This window comes from Ambystoma mexicanum, chromosome 8, assembly GCF_040938575.1.
Source record: "Ambystoma mexicanum isolate Mex_15411 chromosome 8, UKY_AmexF1_1, whole genome shotgun sequence".
NCBI lineage: Eukaryota > Metazoa > Chordata > Amphibia > Caudata > Ambystomatidae > Ambystoma > Ambystoma mexicanum.
This window is the reverse complement of record NC_090929.1, coordinates 1,666,891,789-1,666,910,912: the sequence shown is the minus strand read 5'-3', so window position 1 is coordinate 1,666,910,912 and position 19,124 is coordinate 1,666,891,789. Positions and strand designations below refer to the sequence as shown.

At 54.3% G+C, this 19,124-nt stretch overlaps 1 protein-coding gene across 1 annotated transcript in view; it reads right to left on the bottom strand.

Annotated features, from left to right (window-relative positions):
• Positions 1 to 251: 251 nt before the first annotated feature.
• Positions 252 to 19,124, bottom strand: part of SEC23IP (SEC23 interacting protein) — a 449,917-nt gene continuing 431,044 nt past the window's right edge. Inside the window, exon 19 of the mRNA XM_069611949.1 lies at positions 252 to 720. The gene's annotated coding sequence lies outside the window, so the exon portion shown is untranslated. The remainder of the gene's footprint in view (positions 721 to 19,124) is intronic.

Genomic DNA, 19,124 nt, shown 5'->3' with positions numbered 1-19,124 from the left:
CCGCTTAACATCAGGAACCAGCAAAACCGTCTGGAATGACATGCAAGGAGGCTGCATATACAGGCAGGGTGACATGGGTGCCAAGCACCCCTGCTGTGAAGGATAGAGGAATTGTAATGTTCGGGGGGGGGGGGGCAGCTCGGGTGGAGGTAGGAGAAAGCCAGAACAGCGCATCTGTTCTGAATATCACAGCAAACAATTTGGCTGCAATTCTGAGGATAAAAATTCCAAATGGCAGTTTCACAAACTCATGGATTTCATAGATCTATTTTTAATAATGCTGCCTGCAAGAAATATGCATTGTTTTTTTACAGCTATACTTCAAAAGGTTAATCAGTTTCTTGCTGGAATGAAAAAAGATTAAAAAATGCTTGAAATGCATTAGATCCAGGGGTTCAGGGTCCATATACAGCTCAGGCTCCCACAAGCACGGCTGGCGCCCCCACACTAGGACTCCCCAGTCACAATGATGGCGGACATGCCACACACACGCTGTGGTCGATTGCTTGTTTGGCAGGTTGATTGGAGGTGGTTTTAATTGTGTCCTTGCTTCGGTCCAATGTTCCCAGCGAGCGGCGCCAGCTTTTCCTGCGTTAAGTCTTCTGCAGGGACAAAATAACACACGCCATGCCCACATCTTCAGCATCAGATGCCATGGGTAGACCCGACTCCGTCACCTTCAGAAATGAGTCTCGGTGCCACGGAGATGAAGTGCCAAATCTGAGCACGGAGAGAGGAAAAACACAAAAGAAATATCACTGCAGCAGAGCCCAAACGGATCAACATCAAACATCAACCCATGACTGATATGCAAGCCGGGAGAGTGTAAACACTGGCTCATGTAAATACAATCCACAGAGGGAGCAAGCAACCAGCACCAAACAAATCAACAGCAAACACCAACCCATGACTGACATGCGAGCACGGGAGACTATTTTCATGAGCCAGTGTTTGCAATCATTAAGGGGGAAGCAACCATTACCAAACGGATCAACAGCAAATACCAGCCCAAGACTGTGGCATTCAAAGTGCAGCCTGAGTGCAAACACTAGCTCATGAAACCACAATTCATTGAGGGAGCAGGCAACAATCACCAAGCAGATCAACTGCAAACACCAACCCATGACTGATCCGGGAGAGCACAAACACCGGCTCATGAAAATACAATCCACTGAGGGAGCAAGCAACCAGCACCAAACAAATCAACACATGACTGTGACATTCAAAGTGGGAGAGCGCAAACACCAACCATCACCAAACAGATCAACAGCAAACACAACCCATGGCTGTGATATGCAAGCCGGGAAAGTGCAAACACTAGCTCATGAAACTACAATCTATTCAGGGAGCAAGCACCAGCACTAAACGCCAACCCATGCCTGTGGCATTCAAAGTGGGGGAGAATAAACACTTGCTCATTAATATACGATCCATTTATGAGAGCAAACAACCAACACCAAACAGATGAACAGCAAACACCAACCCATGACTGTGATATGCAAACCGGGAGAGTGCAAACACTAGCTCATGAAAACACAATCCATTGAGGGAGCAGGCAACAATCACCAAGCAGATCAACTGCAGATCAACTGCCAACACCAACCCATGACTGTGGCATTCACAAGGGGGGGCATGGAAGGGGTGTAAACATTTGATCATTAATACACAATCCATTTAAGAGAGAAAGCAACCATCATCAAACAGATCAACAGCAAACACCAACCCATGACTGACATGCAAGCTGGGAGAGTGTATACACTGGCTCATGTAAATACAATCCACAGGGGGAGCAAGCAACCAGCACCAAACAGATTTGTGAGTCAGACACACAAGGCCTTGCGGAACGCAAGCTGCAATCGCAAAAGAAATTCTGCAGCGGGGAAGGCAGGGAGGGAGCGATATGGAATACGTTGTCGGACCATCCCATCGAAAGAACGTTACCAGGTAAGAAAGTAACTAGTTCTTCGAGGGGATTGGGTTCTCCGACGTATTCCATATCTATGACAGACTCCCAAAGCAGTACCAAGCAAGGAGGTCGGAAAGAATTTAGAATACAAATTTAGCATGCCCAATCAAATTGCGGAATAGAGAACTGCCTTGCCAAAGGCCAGATCTTGCCCTCTGATGGAATCGAGGGATTAGTGACGTACAAAAGTATGTACTAAAGCCCAGGTGGCTGCATCACAGATGTGACGAAAAGGAACTCCCCTCTGCAGAGAAGTAGACGCAGCCACTCCCCTGGTAGAATGGGCCCGCAAGCCAGCCGGAGGATCCTTACCCGCCAAGCGGTAACACTCGGAGATAGCTAAAATAATCCAACGAGACAAAGTCTGTTTCGTCACAGCTTGTCCCAAACGCTTTCCAGCGTAACCAATGAAAAGTTGATCGTCCACTCTGACCCGGGACATGCGTGAAATATAAAAGCTCAACGCTCTCCTAGGATCAAGCCTATGGAGCCTCTCCTCTTCCTTACCAGGATGTGGAGGAGGATAGAACGCCGGAAGAACAACCTTCTGGCTCAAATGAAATTCCGAAACCACCTTCGGAAGAAAAGAAGGACGAACTCTAAGGACAACCCTGTCCTTATGAAACACAGTGAAGGGTGGCTTAACTAAAAGTGCCTGTAACTCACTCACTCACTCACTCTTCGAGCGGAAGTAACCGCAACCAAAAACACAGTTTTCAGAGTCAACAGCCTCAAAGGGCAAGAATGTAAAGGCTCAAACGGAGCACCCATAAGAAACTTAAGAACAAGGTTCAAATCCCAACCTGGCACCAGAAAAGGTGACTGAGGGAACACATTAGTGAGCCCTTTCAAAAACTGCGAAATTAAAGGAATTTTAAAATAGGAACACTTCAGACTAGCGCTTAAATATGGACAGCGCCGCCAGGTAACCTTTAATGGTCCCCACTTGCAAGCCCCTGTGGGCCAAAGAAAGCAAAAGAGACAGAACCATGGGAATATCACATTCAAAAGTATCCACATTCTGAACTCTGCACCAGTCGCAGAACTTTCTCCAACAGCAACGGTACAGAGACTTAGTTGCCGGCCGCCTGGCCGAGCGCAACACCTCTATCACGTCTTCAGGGAGGTCCCAATCCTTATACCTCAACCTTTCAGAAGCCAAGCGTGAAGGTTGAGGGATCTGACCTCTGGATGGAGAACCTGACCCCCGTCCCGTGAGAGCAGATCGTCTCGGTAGGGAAGACGATGTGGAGGGCAGATGGACAAGTCTAGAAGGTCCGGGTACCACGTCGTCCGGGCCCACGCCGGAGCAATGAGGATCATCCGGGAACCGAACCTCCGTAACCTCTGCAGCACTTGCGGGATGACGGGGACTGGAGGAAACGCGTACAGTAGTGGGAATGACCACTCCACCACGAACGCGTCTCCTAAGGCTCCTTTTGGAGGAAATTCCCGCGAGCAAAACCTTTCGCACTTCCGGTTGACACTGGAGGTGAAGAGATCCACTTGAGGGGTCCCCCAAAGGGCAAAGATCTCCAGGAGAATCTCCTGAGCCAGCTCCCACTCGTGAGAGATCGAACTCTGCCTGCTCAGAGCGTCCGTCGTCTCGTTGTCATCTCCGGCCAGATGAACAGACGAGATCGAAACTTCCTGCTGGATGGCCCAGAATTCGAGCTGCATCGCCTCCCTGCACAAAGGAAGTGACCCTGCCCCCCCCCCTTTTGTTGAGGTAGTGCATGGCCACAGTGTTGCCCGTTAGAATCAGGACACTCTTTCCACACACAGTCGGCAGAAAAGCCTTCAGGGCTAGCCTGACGGCCCTCAGCTCCAACAGATTGATATGGAGTCTGGACTCCGACGGAGACCAACGACCGCTGACTGTCAACTCGTTGGCATGAGCTCCCCATCCCATGAGGGAAGCGTCCGTCACGATCGTCACCTCCGGCCAGTGCAGACAAAATGGGGCCCCCTTCATCAGATTGCCCTCGACGGCCCACCACAGAAGGTCCCGGGCCACCGAGGGCAGCACCTGAACAGGGTCCGACAGCCTGCCGGAGGACCAAGACCACTGGAGCTTGAGTGCCCACTGCAAAGATCTCATCCGCAGACGAGCCTCTGGCACCAGAAGAATGCAGGATGCCATGAGGCCGAGCAGTCTCAAGAACTCGGACGCTGGGAGATCCTGGGCAAAATGAAACTTGTGCACCATCTGCTGAATGTGAAGAGCCCTCACCTGAGGAGGAAAACACTGCCCCAGGGACGTTTCGAGCACTGCTCCGATGTACTGGAGCCGCTGCATTGGTGTCAAATGGGACTTCTTTAAATTGAGGGAGAAGCCCAGCCTGTGAAGGGAGTGGCAGGTGACGGACAGATGATCCAGGACTTGCTCGGGAGAGCTCCCCCTGATCAACCAATCGTCCAGGTAGGGGTAGACGTGAATCCCCCCTTTCCTGAGATGCGCTGCCATCACCACCATGAGCTTGGTGAAAACCCTCGGGGCGGAGGTCAATCCGAACGGCAGGACCCGGAACTGAAAGTGCGAGTCGCCAACCGCGAATCTCAGGTACCTCTTGTGCTTGGGATGGATCGGCACATGGAAGTAAGCATCCTTGAGGTCAAGAGACACCAACCAGTCCTGAAGTTGAAGGGCCTGGAGGACTTGAGAAAGAGTCACCATCTTGAACCTGTCCTTCCTGAGGAGTTTGTTCAAACCGCGCAAGTCCATGATGGGTCTCAATCCCCAGTCTTTCTTCGATATCAAAAAATAAGGGGAATACCATCCCTTGTTCCTCTCCGCTACAGGCACCAGTTCTATGGCGCCTTTCTCCAGCAGGGCTTGAATTTCCTGCGCAAGGAGCGGATCCGGACACCGCAAAGAGAGGCTCCCTGGTGGATTGTCGTGAGGCCTCTGCCGAAAAGGAAGACAGTAGCCGTGGGTTATGATCATCAGAACCCACACATCCGAAGTAGTGGCTTGCCACTCTACAAGATGCTGCGCCAGCCTTCCCCCAACCGGCGAACCATGGGACCTGGCCTCATGACTGAGTGGTAGCGGCTGCGGCATTGCCTGAGGGCAAAGAGGCAACTGCCCCGGCGGCCTTGGCACCTCGAGTACCTTTATTTCCACCTCTGGCACTCTTACGATGGCCTCTTTGACTGCTAGCTCCCCTCGCTTTACTGAAGGACGAGTAATAGCGAAAGGAACCTCCCCTCCATTGCTGTCCCCTAGGACGAAAAGGCGGGGGTTGGCGAACTGCAGCGCCCAACAACTTCGCTGCAGCTTTGGAGGTCTGCAACCTCTCAAGGCTCTCGTCAGCCTTGCTGCCAAAAAGGTGTGCACCGTCAAAGGGCATGTTGAGGAGCCGGGACTGCACATCAGGAGCGAACCCAGACTTCCGCAACCACGCAAACCTGCGCATTACGGTGCTCGCCGCCATGGACCGGCTGACACAATCTGCCAAGTCCAAACCCGACTGAACGGCCTCACACATGGCATCCTTGCCATCCTGAACCATAGCAAGGAAACCATCCCGTTCGTCCCCTTCGGGAATATGTTCAGCCGCTAATGCAACACAGTTCCACAGAGTGTGTGTGAAACGAGACAAGGCACATATGGAGTTGGCCGCCTGAAGCGCCATACCCCCCGAAGAAAACACTTTCTTCGCCCAGCCGTCAAAACGTTTGTCGTCCCTATCCGGAGGGATGGTAGGATACGACGCCGGCTTTGCCGGGGCCGTAGCCGCCTGCACTACCAAACTCTCCGGAGTGGGGTGCCTAGACAAGTAGCAGGGGTCGCTACTGGCTGGACGGTATTTTCGCGACAAAGACTTGCCCACTGCCGGGAGACTCTCCGGAGCAGTCCAAGCCGCCGCCACCCTTCGCTGCAGAGCCATATGAAAAGGCAAAACCGGGTCAGTGGGGGGACCGAGATCAAGGATGTCCGTGAGATCATCCTGAACGAACTCCCCTGGGGGAGCTGACCAACCCAAGTACTCGGTGACCCGAGACATAAGGCCTCGATATGAAGAATCGGCATGAGTGCCAGGCTCCGGCCTACAAAACTCCACCTCCGGAGAGGTGTCCAGTCCACTGGCATCATGCAGCGACTGCCGCAGGTCATCAAACTGGCTATGGCCCGAGATAAGTTCATCGGGAACCGTAACCAAGCCATCAGAGCCTTCATCACCCTCTGAAATGTACTCCAGGCGGGGAGAGGAATACCTCTGGCGACCAAAGCAGTGCCTGACCTTAGCCAGAGCCTTTCTAGGGGCAAACCCCGTGCCACGGGGCCCCTCCGACACCACCGCCTCAAAAGGCATCGAGGGTGCTGAACGAGTCGGCGCCGGCAGAAAAGGCGTTGACGTTGAGCGAATCGGCATCGACGTCAGCTGCAGTGCCGCCAGCATCGGCGGCGTCGACACAGGCCTCGAAGCCGGAGCTCCGAGCATGTCTCGTCAACCTAGGCGCCGACGGCGTCGACCCCCTCGGAGGTGGAGCCTTGAGAGAAATCGTCAACGGCCTCGGCGCCACAGGCATCGACGTCTTCTTCGAAGACGGCACAGGATCACGCGGTCTCGAGCGCGTCGAGGACCGGGACCTGGAACGGGCATGGCGAGAACAGCTACCCTTGTCCGAGCGGGACCTCTCCCGTGAGCCGTGCCGACCACCCGAGCCTGAAGGTGTACGAGCGGTGTCTCTCGACTGGTGCCGACCGACCCCACTCGGAGGCGCTGACGGACCGGTGCCCTGCGATTCAAGAATCGCTAGCATCTGCTTCCCGAAGGAAGCCCATTCCTCCGGTGTCGCTTGCATGGAGGGATAAGCGACCCGCCGACGGGCGGAGTCCTCGGAAGAGGACGGGGAAGGCGGCCTATGCCGGCGCTTCCGGGAATGCCTCGAAGACGAGAATGGCGAGACCGACTCCTATAAGGAGACCCACTGGACTTCCGACGATGACGCGGAGAGTCGCCCCTCGAGTCATCCGTCGAAAGCCCCGCAGACCTCGACTTCCGGGGCTTAGACACCAGGCCTACCGAAAGCTTCTTCTTGCGTTCCCGCAAGGCCTTTGCCGTGAGCGACTGGCAGCGACACAGTCGTCCGTATCCTGGGCCTCCCCGAGGCACCAGAGGCAGGCGTCATGCGAGTCCGTGATTGACATCTTGGACCCACAGTCCCCGCATTTCTTGAAGCCCGGACGTGGGGTTGAAGACGAAGAAGACATCGCCACGAACAGGTCTTCACAACAAACCGAACAGGTTCAACAAACCGAGAATTGAAAACAGCAAACTCCAACGAGTCGAGGCGTACCGAGATTCACGAAGCGAACACGTTTGCAGACAAAACGGAAGGAACAAGTTACTTACCTGTAACTGTTGTTCTCCAGCATGGGTCTGGCATGGATTCACATGCTCATGAATATTCCCCGTCGTCAGGCTGGGAATCCTCGGTAAAGAAAAAATCAGTATCAGTTTCGTTTCTGATCTGTCTTTCCTAGTAGTAACCAATCACTGATCTCTGCGTCATACTGACCACAGCCAATGACTGCCCTCTACCTAAGCCCCGCCTCTGGCAGCCATCTTCAGATTTGGTAGCACTTGCAGTGGCAGTATGACCAAGTGAAGAGCCGTAGAGGGGTAGGCGGGAGGGTTCGCATGTGAATCCATGCCAGACCCATGCTGGGGAACAACAGTTACAGGTAAGTAACTTGTTCCTTCTCCAGCATGGGGTCTGGCATGGATTCACATGCTCATGAATATAAGATTAAATAGCAGTACACACCCACGGGGGGTGGTAAAAGGCTCAACATTAAGCAATACAAAACTCAACATTAAGCATCTCTTGCCTCCTCACCAGGCTCACCTTAAGCGAACAGATTGCTCAGCACTGCTTGGCCGACCCTGGACTCCTCCCTGGAATCCCGATCGACGCAGTAGAATCTCGTGAAGGTGTGCGTCGACCTCCACGTAGCAGCCCTGCAGATGTCCAGCAGGGGCACACCAGATAAGAACGCCGTAGTAGCAGCGATCGCTATGGTCGAATGGGCTCTCGGACGGCCTGGCAGCGGTCGGTTAGCCAACCGGTGACAGTGCATGATGCAGCCGGAGAGCCATCTGGGAATAGAAGACTTCGAGAGAGCCTTCCCTTGATTCACAGGTCCAAAGTTCACGAACAGCTGTGATGTCCTCCGGAAACTCTTTGTGCGGTCCACGTAGAACTTCAGCGCTCTAGCCACATCCAGCGAGTGCAAAGTCCTCTCGGCCGGCGACGAAGGAGACGGGAAGAAAACAGGTAACACCAAGGGCTTGTTAAGATGGAAGTCCGACGGCCCCTTGGGCATAAAGGAGGGGTGCGTCCTAAGCACCACCCTCGAGGCATGGAAAGTCAAGTACGGTGCTTTGCAGGCTAGGGCCTGGATCTCTCCCACTCGTCGTGCGGAGGTAATGGCCACCAGGAACACCGTCTTCCACGACACAAACTTCATATCATAGGTGCGGAGTGCATCGGTTCGAATGGGGGCCCCATGAGCCTGGTCAGCACCACGTTAAGTTCCCACGCCGGGGCCTTCACCGGCGGGAATGACCGGAACAGTCCTTTCATAAACTCTTTTACCAGTCGATGGGACCACAGGGACGTCCGTCCTGTGGTTCTGGTATATCTGGAGATCGCCGCCAGATGAATCTTAATGGAGGCATGGGCTAGCCCAGCCTTTGCCAGCGATAGCAGGTACAGCAGAACTTGAGGAGCCGTAATCCGTAGGGGGTTGATCTTCTGTGCCCGGCACCAGATAGAGAACCTCTTCCACTTATGACCATAGCATTTGAGTGTCGAGGACACCCTGGCCTTTGCAAGAACCTCTCTGCAATCGGCCGGTATATCGTAGCCTCCAAACTCTAGCGCTGCAGGAGCCAAGCCTGCAGGTTCAGCAACGCCGGGTTGTGGTGGAAGATGGCGCCTCCTTCTCTGGAGAGAAGGTCCACGTCCGCTTGATGGGAGGGGTCGTTGACAAGTCCAGAAGGTCCGGGAACCAGATCTGCCTCGGCCACGCCGGTGCGACGAGGATCATCCTGCACCGGGACCTCTTGAGCTGGCTGATGAGTCGAAGCAGCAACGGCAACGGAGGGAACGCATACAGGTATAGGCCGTCCCAGGGGAACGAGAACGCATCGCCCATGCTTCTCGGCTGGGGAAACCTGCTGGCGAACCTCTTGCACTTCGAGTTCATCGCTGTTGCGAACAGGTCGATTTGGGGTTCGCCCCATCGTCGGAAGAGTTGATCCACCTGATCCTGGCGCAGTTCCCACTCGTGACACGCGCGCAGCTCCCTGCTGAGCGAGTCAGCGATGGTGTTGCTTTCTCCTGCCAGGTGGAAGGGAACCAGGAAGATCCTCTGGGCGACCGCCCAGTGCCACAGATCCTGTGCCTCCTTGGATAGGGCTGGGGGATCTGGTGCCTCCCTGCTTCCGTATGTAAAACATTGTCGTGGTGTTGTCCGTGAAGATCCGCACCACCTTGCCCTTGAGCGACGGGAGGAACGATTTGAGAGCTCGGAGTTCCAGGACGTTGATGTGCATGAGCCTCTCCTCCGGGAGCCAGAGGCCTCTTGCGTGGAGCTCTCCGGTGTGGGCGCCCCAACCTTCCAGGGAGGCGTCCGTCGTCACCGTCTCCTGGTACGCCGGCGTCCGAAAGTCCTTGCCCGCCGTGAGGTGCGCTCGAACGCCCCACCACTGAATCGCCCGCCGGAACACCTCGTTGAGGGGGACCCTGTCTTCGAAGGTGCCCCTCGCCTGTATCCAACGGGCGTCGAGAAATTCTTGAAGGGGGCGCATCCGTAGTCTGCAGAGGCGCACCAGGTAGATGCAAGAGGACATCATCCCCAGGAGGGACTTGATGGACCTCACCCTGGCCACGTCCGTGGCTAGCAGGCGCTGCACTTTGCCCAGAATGGTCTTCGTCCGTTCTTCCGGCGGGGCCGCCAGGCGCCTCACTGCATCGAGCTTCGCTCCCAGAAACAGGGCCACCTGCGACGGCACCAGGTGGGACTTGGGGTAGTTTATGGCGAATCCCAGGTTTGTGAGTAGCTGGACGGTCCTCGCAGTGTGTTCAACGGCGAGTTCCCTCGTCCCTGAGCGGATGAGCCAGTCGTCCAGGTAGGGGTAGACGTGAATCCCACGTAGGCGCAGCCGCGCCGCCACTGGTGCTAGGCACTTGGTAAAGACCCTGGGGGCCAACTTCAATCCGAACGGCAGTGCTCTGAGTTGGTAGTGGCGTCCCTGGACGACGAACCTAAGGAACTTTCGGTGACTTTTGAGGATGGGAACGTGGAAGTAAGCATCCTCCAGGTCCGACGACGATAGAAAGTCGCCTTCCTCCAGCTGTCCCAGTTCGTGCTGGAGGGTGACCATCCTGAACTTTTGTGATCTGATGTATTTGTTCAAACGACGAAGGTCCAGGATGGGGCGCCAGCCGCCCGTCTTCTTCCTGACGAGGAAGTTTCTTGAGTACACCCCAGAGCCTCTTCGGGACAAGCTCGATGGCGCCTTTCCTGAGCATCGGCCGTACTTCCAACAGCAGTTGCGGGACGTGATTTTCCTTCCTGGCCACGGGTGGAACGTGAGGGCACTTCTTCAGGAATTCGATAGAGTGTCCTCTTGCCAGGGTATCCAGCACCCAACACGCCAACGAAATTCGTCAGCCAGCCTCCCACCGGGGTGGTTCGGTGGGGGCCCGAGACCATGGCCGGTTCAGTCCTGCTTGGAGGTGGTGGCCCTGCCGCCCTGGCCACCTTGCTGACGGCGGCGAGGGACTCCCTGCTTGCCGCGACCCCTGTAGGCCTCCTGAGACGAGGAGCGTGCCGCCTGGCGGTAGGACGATGAGCCACCGCTGGATCCCTTGGAGGCACCCTGTCTGCCTCCAGAGCTCCGAAAGGGCCGTCGTTGCTGAAGGGCTCCTAGGGCGCGGGCCATCTCCGTTTTTATGGCTTGGAGGGACTCGTCCACCGCCTTCCCTAACAAGTTGCTGCCGTCGAACGGCATGTCCAACACCCTGGTCTGGACGTCCTGACGGAAGTCGGTCGCCCGGAGCCAACCCCGTCGTCGTAGGCAAACACCGTTGCCCAGCTGGCGGAACCCGGTATCGGCAATATTGGTTGCCACCGTTATGGCGTGGTCCGACGCCACCTCGCCCTCTTGCAGTATCTCCAGGGCCTCGGACCTCTTGTCGTCCGGCAGGAAGTCCAATATGGGGGCCAGCTTAAACCAGAGCTCCCTGTCGTAATGGGCCACGATCGCCAGGGCGTTGGCCGCTTTGATCGTCGTCGCCGCCGACGAAATGACCCGCCGCCCCATGGCGTCCAACTTCTTTCCCTCGCCGTCCGGCGGGGAATTCGACGTCGAGGCTCCTGACCCCGCCGCTTTCTTCTTCGCCGCCGCCGAGACGACCGAGTCTGGCGTTGGCTGGGCCCTGAGGCACAGGGGAGCGGTTTCGGGGACCCGGTACTTCTTCTCGTACCGGTCCCGTTTGGCTGGTGCCATGGAGGGGTTTTTGAGAACCGACAGGCCCTCCTCCCAGATGTCATCGATTAGGGGCACCGCGATGACCGTCTTCCTCTTGGCCTCCTGGCGCTGATAGAGGAAACCTTCCTTTTTCTGCTCCTCCGGGCAGAGCTGGAACAATTCGGACGCCGTGGTGATCATGGCGTGGAATGAGCCAATCTAGTCAGGCGGCGAGGCCCGGGAGACCCGTTCCGTCGTCGTCGTCGCTCTCAGAACCCGTCGTCGAGCCCAACGCACCGTCATCTCCCGACTCGTGGGAGGATGAGGAGGGAACTGTAGGCCTTACGGGGGCGAGCGGAGGAGAGGGTTGGGTCCTCCGTCGTTTGTTCTGAGGACTTCCCGACGGGCCAGGTTGCGGGTCCTCCGGCCTGGGCCGCGGGAATCTCGTCCTTATCTAAGAGCATAAGGACTGGATGGCAGACAAAATGGCCGCCGAACCATCCTGAGGCCTAGGATCCGGCTGCGCCGGAAGGGAAGGCCGCTCTTCCTCACCATCGTCGTCTTCCTCGGTTAACTCCCGAGGATCTTCCTGACGGGATCGAACCTTCTCGAAAGCCGCCCGTTGGACTTCGAGGTTCCTCACGGCCTCGGTCAGTTCCTCCTCCGAGGCGGACTCCGAGCTCGAGGAGGGCACCGTGCCCCCCCTCGCTTCTTCCATCATGGCGGCCACGACGATGGGCTGAAAAGAGGATTCCCTCCTTGGCGGCAGGGAAACTCTAGTCCCAGAGGCAGTCTCCGCTGGCAGTGTCTCTGCCGGCTTGGCAAGAGTCGCCGCGATAGCCTCGATAGAGGCCTTCGCCTGCTGGGTAGGGGCCTTCACCACCTTAGGTGCGTCCCGGGCCTTCTCCTTCGGGGGAGGGGCGACGCCTCGCTCCCCCTCTTCCGAGATCGGACAGGGCTTCTCCCGAAGCTTACCCGGGGTCTCGGACTTTCTCTTCCCCGAACCGGAGCGTTGGCTCGTGGTTGACGGTGCCGGGGAAGGTGCGCCCTGCCTGGTGACCGAAGAGCCCGACCTTTCAGCGCTCCCGGAGCCAGCGGACTCATGGCGCTTGGCCTGGTGTTGGGCCCCCGTCGCCGGGGCGCCCGCACAGGACTTAAAAGCCCGCTCGGACCCTTTCTTCTTCTCACCCGTCGAGCCCTTCTCCAACCAGCTTACGAGACGGGAATCGACGGTCCCTCATGGTCCGCTCCGACAAGTTCTTGCAGAACTGGCAGTCCTTCTCTACATGAGTCTTGTCCCCATGAAGACAGTAGAGGCATCGCGAATGTTCGTCTTCCTTAAACACATTCTGCAGCCCGCATCCAGGGCAGCTGCGAAACAGCTTGGGTCCGGGCGACGAACTCGCATCCTGGGCCATCTCGAAGTAGGCCACGAATCTTCTGGAATCCTCCAAGAAGTTGATTCGATGAATCTTCACCCTTGAGGGGCGTAGGAAAATCCCGCAACAGGTAGCCGTTTACGGGAGTAGAAACGGTGGAGCTTGAGGCTCGATTAACCGAAAAAATGTGAAAATTCACCTGAAAAAGCTCGAAACACGCAGTAAAAGCTCGAGAGCTAAGCACGAGGACTCCCAACACTTGAACGTGCGGTAAAAATCTGAAGATGGCTGCCAGAGGCGGGGCTTATGTAGAGGGCAGTCATTGGCTGTGGTCAGTATGACGCAGAGATCAGTGATTGGTTACTACTAGGAAAGACAGATCAGAAACGAAACTGATACTGATACTGATTTTTTCTTTACCGAGGATTCCCAGCCTGACGACGGGGAATACTCATGAGCATGTGAATCCATGCCAGACCCCATGCTGGAGAACTGAGGCTATGGGCGTCGTGTGGCCTATTATCACATCGGGTGACGTCGACCGTCGGAGGAGGTCCTCGGGGACGACGCATCGACGTCATCGATGCAGGACGCAGACGCCAAAGATTTTCCGAAGCAGCACAGCTGTGGACATTACCCGTCATAGATATGGAATACGTCGGAGGACCCAATCCCCTCGAAGAGAAGGTTGTAACTGCATGGGGGAGGGGGTAGAGAGAGAAGTGCAGAAGTGGGTTGCACCCAGGAAGTGCTGGGCAGGTCAAGGTGGCGAGTGCCAGGGGAAAGAGGGGGACGAAGAGTGTGGTGGGCAGGGAGGACCAAGTAGGGGTAGTCCGGGAAAGAAAGCCCAAGGGCAAGTGCTGGCAAAAGATACAGGGGGGACTGTTGAGGGTTGGTCAGAACCCTGTATGACTCTGAAGGAACCCATCGATAGTCGCAGCAGCAGGGGGGGGGGCGGGGAGATGGAGTTAGCACAGGAGGGGTAGAGGGAAGGAAGAGGTGTTGAGAACTTCCTGAACTTTAGAATATCCGGCTCTGGTCGGAGGGGGGAAGGGAGGCCATTTGAGAGGGAGAAGCCAGCCGAGGAGTGGGCTCAACCTCCCACTCTCTGCTTGGAGAAACGTTTGACCTGCAGAGAGTTGGAACTAGAGGACCAAAGGACTCTGGCTGGGAGGTATTAAGGGAGGGGAAAGCTGGATGTATAGAGGTCCCAGGCCCGAGCCAGCCTTGTGTATGAGTGAGAGGGCATTGAATCTGATCCTTGCGGTCACCAGGAGCCAGTGGAGAGATGTTTTTGGGCTGGAGAGATAGGCTCCCGGGGCTTGAGGCCAAGGAGAAGTCTTGCAGTCCTATTAGTTACAGGATTAGTTACAGGGGGGCGAAGGGAGGAAAGAGGCAGATTGGGAATGTGGCTGTTGCAGTAGTCTAGCCTAGAGAGAACCAGAGCTGAAAGTTGGACTTCTTGGCAAGGTCTGTGATGGCTTTTTTAGGAGAGGGTGCACAAGAGTGCTTGAGGCGTTGGGGAAGGAGCCAGTGGCAAATGAGTGGTTGCAGAGGTCATCCAGGGCTGGAGTGAGAGAGGCAATGTTGTCCTTGATGGTTTTGGCAGAGCAAGAGAGCACCTGTTTAGAGGAGACTTTCACAGAGCGGATGACTCTCGAGATCTCATCTGGCACAATGGGAGAGAAAGAGGAGAGTATGGGAGGCAGGGGGGACAAGGGAGTTGGGAGAGGGGGTGAGCGGGAGGAAGGAGGAGCAGAAAGCAGAAAGGACAGGATGTCCTAAGTTTTGGAGGAGAAGTGGGAGGCCAGAGTAGAAGGCCACGGAGGGGCTAGGGGAGGAGGAGACTGCGGTAGGATTGGCAAGTTGCTTGCCGATTTTAAAGAGTTCAGCCGTGTTGTTGGTGGCTACAGAGATAAAGGCTTAGACATGAGCCCTCTTCTTGGAGTAGATGGAAAGGTGGTATTGCCTTTGGAGCAGGAGGCAGGCCAGTTTGTTAGATGATGAGCTAGTTGCCTGCCACTTCCGCTCTGCCGAGGCTAAGAACCTCGGGGTCATCTTTGACTCCACCCTTTCTTTCTCCGCCCACATCTCTGAGGTCTCTAAAAAGTCAAATTTCCTACTGCACCTCCTCAGAGTTACTCTGCCTTTCTGCTCCTTCCCCCAGAAGCTCATGGTATCCCAAGCTCTGGTTCTCTCTACCTTGGACTATTGTAACAGCCTCTTTCTAAATCTACCTGCCTCTACTCTCCGCCCTCTGCAACTAATCCAGAACAGGACTGCGAGACTTGTCCTTGGCCTCAAGGCCTGGGATCGTATCTCTCCAGCTATGAAATCTCACCATTGGCTCCCAGTGGATGTAAGGATTAAATTCAAAACCCTCTGCATTGTCTAAAAGGCTTTCTGGGGCCTGGGTCCAAAAAACCTTCAGCTATCCCCCCGGAAATACCTCCCCTCTCGAGCTCTTCGCTCCTCTACTTCCAAATCCGTCAGGGTCAGTCGTTTTTCAAAGAAACAAGCTGGGGGTAGATCTCGGTCTTCGACTGGGGCCTCCCTCTGGAACAGCCTCCCTGCCACTCTAAAATGAGGCGAAACCATCTCTGGTTCCGGAAGCACCTCAAGACCCTCCTCTTTTCTTCTGCCTTCGCTCCCCCCCCCCCCTTTCCCCTGCTTATCTGTTCTCTCTTGGCACCGTGCACCTGGCCACCCTCTGTCCTCCGGGCCCAGGTACCTGCTCACCCTGCCACCATCCCGCACTGCCTCTGGGCCACCCCTTGCACTGGGGTCTGTATCTGTACCCATACAGCACTCCCCTTTTTCTTCTTGCACTTATCAGACCTACCTTGTCTACTGCCTTAAACCTAGCACTTGCAAATTGCTGGCTGCACTACCACTGTTTGTTGCCTTTATTATTTATTTATTTATTGTTATTTATCTGTTTCTCCTCTGCTTCGCACTTTCCACTTCTCCCCCCTTCCATGCACTTTTCCCCTCCCCCTCTCCCATGCACTTACGCATTCTCAATGTCACTGGGCCTAGTAAGATCGCTGTTTTGTTCTCCCCTGTTCCCCTCCCTTGCCTTGCCGTGTCACGCTCTGAAACACTTTGTGTACGAGCGCGATATAAATAAAATATCAATATCAATGCAGCTTCGCAGCTGCGTTACAAAGCGGCCAAGTCTGAGTCATACCAAGTGTTGCATTTGGCAGCAGGCTTCAGGCAGAGTCTCATGACAGGGGAAAGGATGTCCAGGGTGTTGGCGAAAGAGGGATGGAGGTTGGCAAGAACAGAGTCAGGGGGAGAGTGTAATGAAGGGGGGGATGAAGGAAGAGGCAAATGCAGCGACTGAGACACGCTTCATTGGCCGAATGACGGAGGAGACTGGCAGTGCATGTGGAGGTATCGGGGGACAGGGAAGGTCAAGGTGGAAAGAGAGGAGAGAGTGGTCGGACCAGGACAGAGGGGTAATAACAGGGTTGGAGAGAGGGATGTCTGTTGAGAGAAGAGCATCAAGGTTGTGCCCGACCGAGTAGGTTGGGCCAGAAGGAAGGCTAGAAGGGAGGTGGACATATTGGCTCATTCAGAGAGGAAGAGGGAGGACCGTCCAGGGGGTTTGTAGATGGTAACGAGAATAAGAGAGTAAGTGGATGAGACAGGCAGCCTGCAGACTACGATTTCAAAGGATGAGTAGGATTGAGTGATGATGATGGAGGCAGGAACCCACTCAAGGAAGATCGGAGCCACTCTGCCACCACCCCGGGAGCTGAACAGCAAACACCAACCCATGACTGTGCTATGCAAACCAGGAGTGTGTATACACTAGCTCATGAAAATACAATCCATTTAGTCAGCAAGCAATCATCACCAAAGACCAACTCATGACTGTGGCATTCAAAGTGGGGGAGAGTAAACACTGGCTCATGAAAATTCAATAATTGGGGGAGGAAGCAACCACCACCAAACGGATCAACAGCAAACACCAACCCATGACTGACATTCGAACTGGGGAAGAGCAAACACTGGTCCACAAACGTAGAATACAAATAGGGAGAAGACAAAAGCTAGCCCACAACATTTGAAAAGAAGAAATGAGAGAGGAAAACATGGGCACAACATTGTACAAGAGAAAAATGAGAGCAAAAACATTGACCTATATGAATAAGACTAATGTGGAAGCAGACTGTATAAATAATACATCTAGAGATCAACAACCGTACAATAAAGAAGTCAACATGGACAGAGGGCATTGGAGCAGAGAGGGCACAGAGGCTAGTGGGGAGGGGGTGGGGGGCAAGGGTGGACATAAAGGCTTGGGGAGCAGTATGATGGATATCTGTCCAGAGTGGGTAGTGTGGGGGGAGGTGGAGCCCCCCCATTAACCGATGTGGTGGGCGAGGGAAGAAGTATGGGGCTGAATGAAGCGTGGGGGTGAGGAGCCAAATTGCTTAAAGTGATTCAGTGAAGATGGCAGCTGAGGGAACGACTGTGGACTTGGCGAGTCTGGGGCATTGAGGATCCAAATCATGGATTTGGGCAAACACAGATTTCTGCCACTGAGATTGCTGATCTCATGGCCTCGATTCACTTCATCACAGATGACGCAAACCACCATTGCCCATCATTTATGGCCTCAACCCTATAGGTTATGTACAGCATGGTCTGAACCTGCAACTCTGCAGATTTCTGTTGCTCTATTGCTCCCATGATCCTTCCCAGCGCTGCTGGCTAGGGCTCATGAGAGTTGCAGTCCAAAACACAAGTTGAGACAAAGTTTGCAGTCCCCTGGTTAACAGCATACGACACCCTGTCTGCTCAGGAAATAAATCGGGCAGTGGCCTTAGACCTACAACCTAAAGAAATGCTCCTCACTCAGGTTGTCACTTGCCATTTCCCATTTACACACACTCAACAGACCACGCCACACTATCAAGGACTTCCTCAACAAGAAGACAGACCTCATCACATCAGTAGCCACCACCCACTTCAACAACATTTTCCCCATGGGCAATAATCCACCAGAAAAAACATGCAACCGGGAAAAACACCTGATTGGAAAACCCACACAAGGACAACACACTCAACATGGCATTTACACAAACCTCACCCATCAAGTACTTCCATCACTACACTAGGCTGGTTATACCATGTGGCCATTTCCATCAAACTACAGAACGCTTCCCTCTCCCCACAGCTAATCCAAACTTAGAAACACTCATGCTCCTTCAAGACCCTTGTGATGAGTGCACTGGAAGGAACTCCACTTCCTAACACCTCCCTCCAAACCCTCAGCCAACATCACAATCCTGCTTGAGTAACAACCACAACTGGAGACACTTTGCCAATGGACACAAATGGCGAAACCATCTGCCAATTGTACATGCAAGATCTCACAGACACAAATGCTCTGGAGACAATACCAAAACCAAGACATCATGCAACGCTACAAACTCTATCCTCTGCATGCAGACCCATTTTAAGCCAAAACAAATCACTAGTCATTGACTACAATCTCCTAACAAGAGAACAGTGCTCTTCATAGCAGTTAAACATTGCATCAACCCACCACCAAAGACTGCAATCTCTCACCCCACAGACTAATGCAATGAATGACTTACTGGATAAAATAGACAGGATCAGAGAACACAATAGCACCAGACACCCTCACCACAGCATACCATAAAACGAACAAACTTTAGATCAGGGCACTCGAAGTGACAAGCATATTGGCAGGCCTCCCTCCGTCCCCCGAGGACACCACCTTGGAAGACATCCACCTAACATCCATCATGAAGGCCATCTCTGGAAAGGAGTTTGCACCAATTATCCATATCATCAATGCCCCTTCATTCAAGGAATCTTCCAAAATCAATTAAGACTTCCCTGATCCATGCTCTAAAGAAGAAACCTGACAAATGATTAAGCCTTCAGACACTTTACAATCACAAAAAAAAAAAAATCAATGAAAAAGCAGTAGACCAAGATGTGGTCGATGTCACATAACTACTCTAGTCCTGTGCGCATTGCTTACAGCTCCAGATAATCCCGTTTTTTCATCCTGATGATGCAGCAGTTTGCAAAACTGGGGGCATATTAAAAGCTGGTGCAACTTTCCTGCCCGTTGGTGGCTTGTGTGGAAAATCAGATGAGAAGGTCACCCTTCCCACCTTCCAAGGGCCTTTCTCGAAGTAGAGTGCAAGAAAGCCACCTCCAGTATCTGACAGTATGAGAAGCGGGGTGGGACGTGACGTAAGACCATGAAGGACTCTGGCTTATGCAGAGGAGTGGTGG